Genomic DNA, 5,936 nt, shown 5'->3' on the forward strand with positions numbered 1-5,936 from the left:
AGGGCCATCAAATGGAAGAGGGCAGAGATTTGATCTTGGCTGATCTGGAGGGTGGGTCTAGATCAAAGGGGCTTCATTTACAGGAGGGTGGTTTTTATCTGAGCATAAGAGGACCTTCTTCATGGTGAGAACGGCTGGACAAAGGATCTGATTCCTTCAGGAGGTGGTGGGCTTTGTCTTGTTGGCGATGCTGAGCGGTCTTCTATATGGGAACCTCTAGCTTTGGGTTTTCATGCATGGAGCAGGGGGTTGGGCTCGATGGCCTACAAGATCCCTCCCAACTCTTAAACTTTATGATGTCTGAACACATGAAGCTGCCTTATTCTGAGTCAGACCATCAGTCCATCAAGGTCAGTATTGCCTATTTGGACTGGCAGCTGCTCTCCAGGGTCTCTGGCAGGCAGAGGACTTTCCCAACACCCATTACTGGATGTTTTTTTTCAATTTGAGATGCAGTAGATTGAACCTGGAGGTCCCACACCCAGCAGATGTTCTGCTCCTGATCCACCAAGAAAATAAATATTGCATACATTTCAGCCCCCTTCTCCAATCCATCCATGCCCCAAACCTTTCCATGACATTTCTGGAGTTTTTCCATCTCTTTATTGTGCATCTTCTCTTAAAAACCAGCAAAAAAAGGAGAACAGCCTGACCCTCCACCAGGCGGCCATTACGTGACTTGATGGGGGCTCTTTTGCAGAAAGCTCAACATCTGACTTTTGACCCCCCCCCCGACCCTGGCCACCCAGTTCTTATCCATTAATTAATTCACTGCAAAATATGTTTCTGGATGGGAACACCCATCTCTGCCCACCTGCATGACACATTCCTGCCACTATCAGCGTATAATATGCTAAATGCCATCTGCGTGCCATGAATGCAATTTGCCAAGATTGACCTTGGCAGGAACCTGACGGCCTTTTCCTCATCGTCCATAACGTTACCATTAGCATTTAAAAAGATACATGTGAACAATGCTGGGCTGCCTTCCTTTCATCAGCCTGGTGTTTCCTCCACAGGTGGATGGGTTATTACAAAAGGGCCAGGTCCTTCAGCCTCTTTGAGATCACATAGAAACTTGTGTTGAAAAATACTGAACATTCAATATCGGGAGAAAATGAGCCCATGATCAGACGTCTTTAAGCCATTGACTACCGGAAACCGAGAGTGACTCACCAGGCCGCATAAGACCATCCCGTAACTGTGGCCACCACCCCTCCATACCAAGAATGGACACGTCTTTGGGGATGAAGATCCCACACGCAAGGAAGAATGGCATAGGGCATCTGGCTGAAGGACAAATGATCAACAGGGTAAACCTTTTGGAACTCGGAGCCATCAGACACGGTGTCTGATCTTTCCACAGGTCACTATATGTTTATACAGAGGACAACTCCAAGGCAGACTGGCTAAGTCAGAGAGTGATGAACCAAGTAGAATGGGTGCTATCCAGAGAGATTCCCAACTGGTCTACCCCAGTTTTTGACAAGACGCAAGAAGAAGAAACCCTCAAACCATAAGGATAGATTATTTGAGCAGCAAGTTGCCTTCACACATCCTGTATGTCTTCCACAGTACAGCTATTGCACAGAGCTGTTCAGAGGATCACACAGTAAAGTGCAGAAGTGATCCTAATAGCTACCTTTAGGTATAGAAAGACATGGTCTCAAAACCTGAAGACTCTTTCAAGCATGGATCCCTGGCACCTCCACTGAAGGAGGGCCCATTAATGCAGGGATCAATACGACACCCCTGACCATCTCTGACAAGCCTCACAATGTGGAGGTCGAACTCAAACAACTGATAGGGTTGGACCATGATTGGTACTATACTAACCTCCAGGCAGAGTTCCCTAGGAAGGGACGTTCCCTTATATATATCATCTTCATGGCAATGGATTCTAAAAGAGGACTTCATTGTTGAATCTTCCAAGGATTCACTGGCTTTTCCCCACGTGAAATCTTAATCTGGTATTGAGAGCATTATACAAAAGATGCCTTGAGCCTATGACGTCATATCTCCTAAAGGAACTGACCTTTAAAGCCATCTTTCAGATGAGGATAAAAACAGCTAGACAAGTGTCAGAATGGCAGGCACTAGCAGTAGATAGAGATCCATGCCCTTTCCTCCAAGATGGTGGAACAAGTTATGAACAAAACTGATTTTCTTCCAAAGGTGAACTGCATGTTTTCATAGGACAGGAGAGAGAGTACTTCCCTCCTTCTAACCTAATCCAAAGCATAGGAAGAGGGAAAAAAAACTCACTTCCTTGATATAAGTAGAGATGTGAGATTCCACTTAGGCAGGACTAAACAGTTTTTCACAAGTCTGGGATGCTAGTTGTGTGTTTGCGGGAAGTCCTCCTTGGGACAGAGAGTGTCCTCTTCTTGGCTAAGGAGGTAAAACAGAGGGTACATAATTCTGGCATGTCAAGCCAGAGATCTGGGGATGCCCATAGACATCAGGGAGCACTCATTAAGGGAAACAGTGACACAGGCAGCCTATAAATCCTTTAGTCATTAGAAACGATCAATAAGGTGGTCACATGGACATCAGTATATTCTCTAATCAAGAAATATAGGATAGATAAGTTGTCCTCCCCAGAGACAACCTTCAGCAGGAGGGCATTACAACACATCCCCTAGGCCTGGAAGCCGTACTACCCACCCTGGGGCACACTGTTCTTTTATGTCCCAAAAGTAAAGACTGCCCCACTCCTAGGACCACCGGAGAATGGGAGATTTGTATTCACTTACCGTGAAGCTTCCTTTCTCAGTGGTCCAGAAGTGGGGCAGTCCTGCCTATCCAAGTTTCTTGCAGGGCGGCTTCTAGGATTGGATGAAGAGTTAGGATGATAGTCTTCCTCTCAACATATTCAAGGGAGGAACCATTCTATTTTTTTTAATTGAGGGGAGTTGTTATTTTCCCTCTTGGTATCGTGATGGGGAGTCAGGGGTTGGGAATAGACTGGTGATTCCCAGCCCCCAGAAAAGCTGGTTAATGGCAGAGGCTATTATTTTTATTTACTTGCTTAATACCCCACTTTTCTCCCCAATGGGTACCCACTGCTTCTGGACAAGGACCCACAGCGGCATGCAACATTCTCCCCTTCTTCATTTTATTCTCACAACAACCCTGTGAGGTAGGTTAGACAGAGTGTGTGACTGGCCCAAGGTCACCCACTGCGCTTCTATGGTAGAGTAGGTTTAGAACCCAGGACTGTCAGATCCTAAACTGACAGTCAAACCACTATACCACGTTGGTTCTTTTTAGTGGGATTGGAGCCAGTTCGCAAGCACATCTGCTTAGTTTCCAAACCAGCGATGGGCAATATGCTGTCTAGCAATGATCGCTCCAGGCCGCACCTGCATGTTACTGGATCTTGCAAGACTGTAACTGCAAGCAATCTTGCACATTTGAATTCTGAGGAAGTGTGATGGACCCAAAGCTGAAGTGTTAGAGTCACCACTAGGCAGGCACAATCCATGCATTTTCATTGAGGATAATTTACTTCGGAAAAAACAGATCTGTTTGGACTTCCGGTTTGGGATCCATGAAGGTCTAACGCAGCTCTTTAAGCTGAGCTGTCCGGACTGCTGTTTTTTTTTTTTTATAAATTTTTTATAAATTTTTTATTTTTCAGTATACTACACAACACTACAATAACACTACACAAGACTATCACAAGGAAAGGAAAAGGATGAAGAGAAAGGGAAGAGGCGGGGAAAAGGGGACATAAAGGGAAGGATAAACTACATTCAACACTACACTTCAATGTTTTCCCTTCATACTGCCATAATAGAAAAAAATAGCAGATCCTGGAACTCACCGAAGGGGAAGAGCGAGTCTTCTTCAGATCAACCTCTCTTTCACAAACGCTTGTAGAACAGAAGGGATTCGCTTGTTTACAGGCTTCCGCCTGTTTCTTTTATTTGCGCCGCGCAAGGCGCCGCGCACTCAAGGCGCCGCGCACTCAAGGCGCCGCGCACGTCTGCTGGCCTCCGTAGGGACAAACGGGCAATTCCCCCCCCCGCATTGATTCCGGGAGGTTCTTCCCGCAGCGTCCCGGACCCTGCCTCCCTAACTGGGAGTCCTAGGGGCTAATCCTTGCAGATCAGCCGCCCGGTCAGGGTGCCCGGTCGTTTCCTCCCAGACCTGCCGAGAGGAGCGTCCGGCATGGCTGAGAAAGCGAAACCGAATCCGGACTGCTGTTTTGAGGGCTGGAGGGGCCGAAATCGCCCGCAGCCAACTGCTCTCAGGCGGAGAGCAGGCTTAGTATGCTCAAGAACCTCAGGGCGCGTTGATCTCGGGCGAGGGGGGGTCCTGCGCAACGGGCTCTCTCCCGTCCCTTGAGGTCCCACCCGAAGACAGGTTTTGCCAAGATCTCTGCAGTAGTTCCGGAGCCAATTCGGTTGGCATAAGACCTACATGTCCAAGCTTCAAACAGGGACAAAGGGAACTGATGTGAATGGAAGATTGGAACAGTGATTACAACCCGAGAAATCGACTAAGAAGGTAAAGATCACTATCTCTTGAAACGGGACAGATTAACTTAACAAATGAACTATTAAAGTTAATTTTAAAACTGCAACAGACTGAGTATAAGGAGGGGAAATCCTGGCAAGAAAATTTTTTAAAGAAGGACTAAGTATAACGAAGTTATCAAAGAAATTTGATTATTGTTTAACATGCCTGCGGTGACAAAGAGATAGTGGACTGTGAGAAAGTTTCAACATCGCGAGAACTGCTGTGTGTGGCTGAGGAACAGGAAGTACGTCACAACGATAGAGAAGCTGGAGAGAAGTGGCCGTCTCCGTGTTACAGGAAGTAGAAGAACGCCATTTTGGAAAGGGGAAGGGTCACGGCTTCAGCGGAACAGGAAGTAGGCCATCTTGGATTACAAATAAAGGGGGAACAATCATAGAGGAACCATAGAGAAAAGACGCCCGACATTTTGGACTCTGTAATTGGTTTTTTTAAGAAACAAAGTGATTTTGGGACTTTTAAAAGTAAAAGTATAGAAAGTAAAACGCCACGGAGCTGAGGAAAAGAGCGGACACATGGGAGCGAGGCAAAGCTAGCCCCACGATGTCGAAAAAGGAGTGGCAGGCGGCAATTGAAAGTTTAGATAAAAAAGTTTCAGAAGGAATTAAGGAGCTTAAAGACATGATAGCTGAGATGGCGAAAGAGTTTAAAGAGACACTCAGAAAAGAATTGGCGGAAGTGACGAAAGGTATGGAAAAGATACAAAACGACTTGCAAGCCACGCAGCAAAGAGTTAATGTGGTAGAAAACGCGGTGGACACTCTAGCAGACACGCAACGAACTTAGATGAGGATGATGAGAGGTAGAATGGCAGTTGCAGAAAGTAAACACATGGAGAAGCAGTTAAGGTTTCATGGTTTGCCGGAAATTGAAGGAAAGACTGCCCAAGAACAGATCACAGAAGTGCTGGCTGAGTACCTGGAGAAGGAGGAGGGGGAAGTTGCGGCTATCCTAGATGTGGTTTACAAAATAAACTCAAGATTTGCAACCCAGAGGAAACTACCAAGAGATATAATTGTGCAGTTTACGACCAGAAACACAAGAGAAATTATTGTGAGTAAACAATTTCAGGATCCATTAGAGGTTGACGGCAAGACTGTTATTATCATGAAGGAATTGCCCAGATCGGTGCTGCTAGACCGGAAAAAATACAAAAACCTAGTCCAGATTCTGAAGGATATGAAAATAAGATACAGATGGGAAATGCCTGAAGGACTATCCTTTGAATTTGGTGGTGCTAAAAAATGCATCAGATCTGAATTGGAGATGGAAAAGTTTATTAGGGACAATGAAAAGGACTTACCAACAGCAAGATCATAAATATGGAGTGTAAAATTCTATCATGGAATGTAAATGGACTTAATTCGCCCAATAAGAGAAAAAATATTTTT

Source organism: Eublepharis macularius, chromosome 1, assembly GCF_028583425.1.
Source record: "Eublepharis macularius isolate TG4126 chromosome 1, MPM_Emac_v1.0, whole genome shotgun sequence".
NCBI classification, from domain to species: domain Eukaryota; kingdom Metazoa; phylum Chordata; class Lepidosauria; order Squamata; family Eublepharidae; genus Eublepharis; species Eublepharis macularius.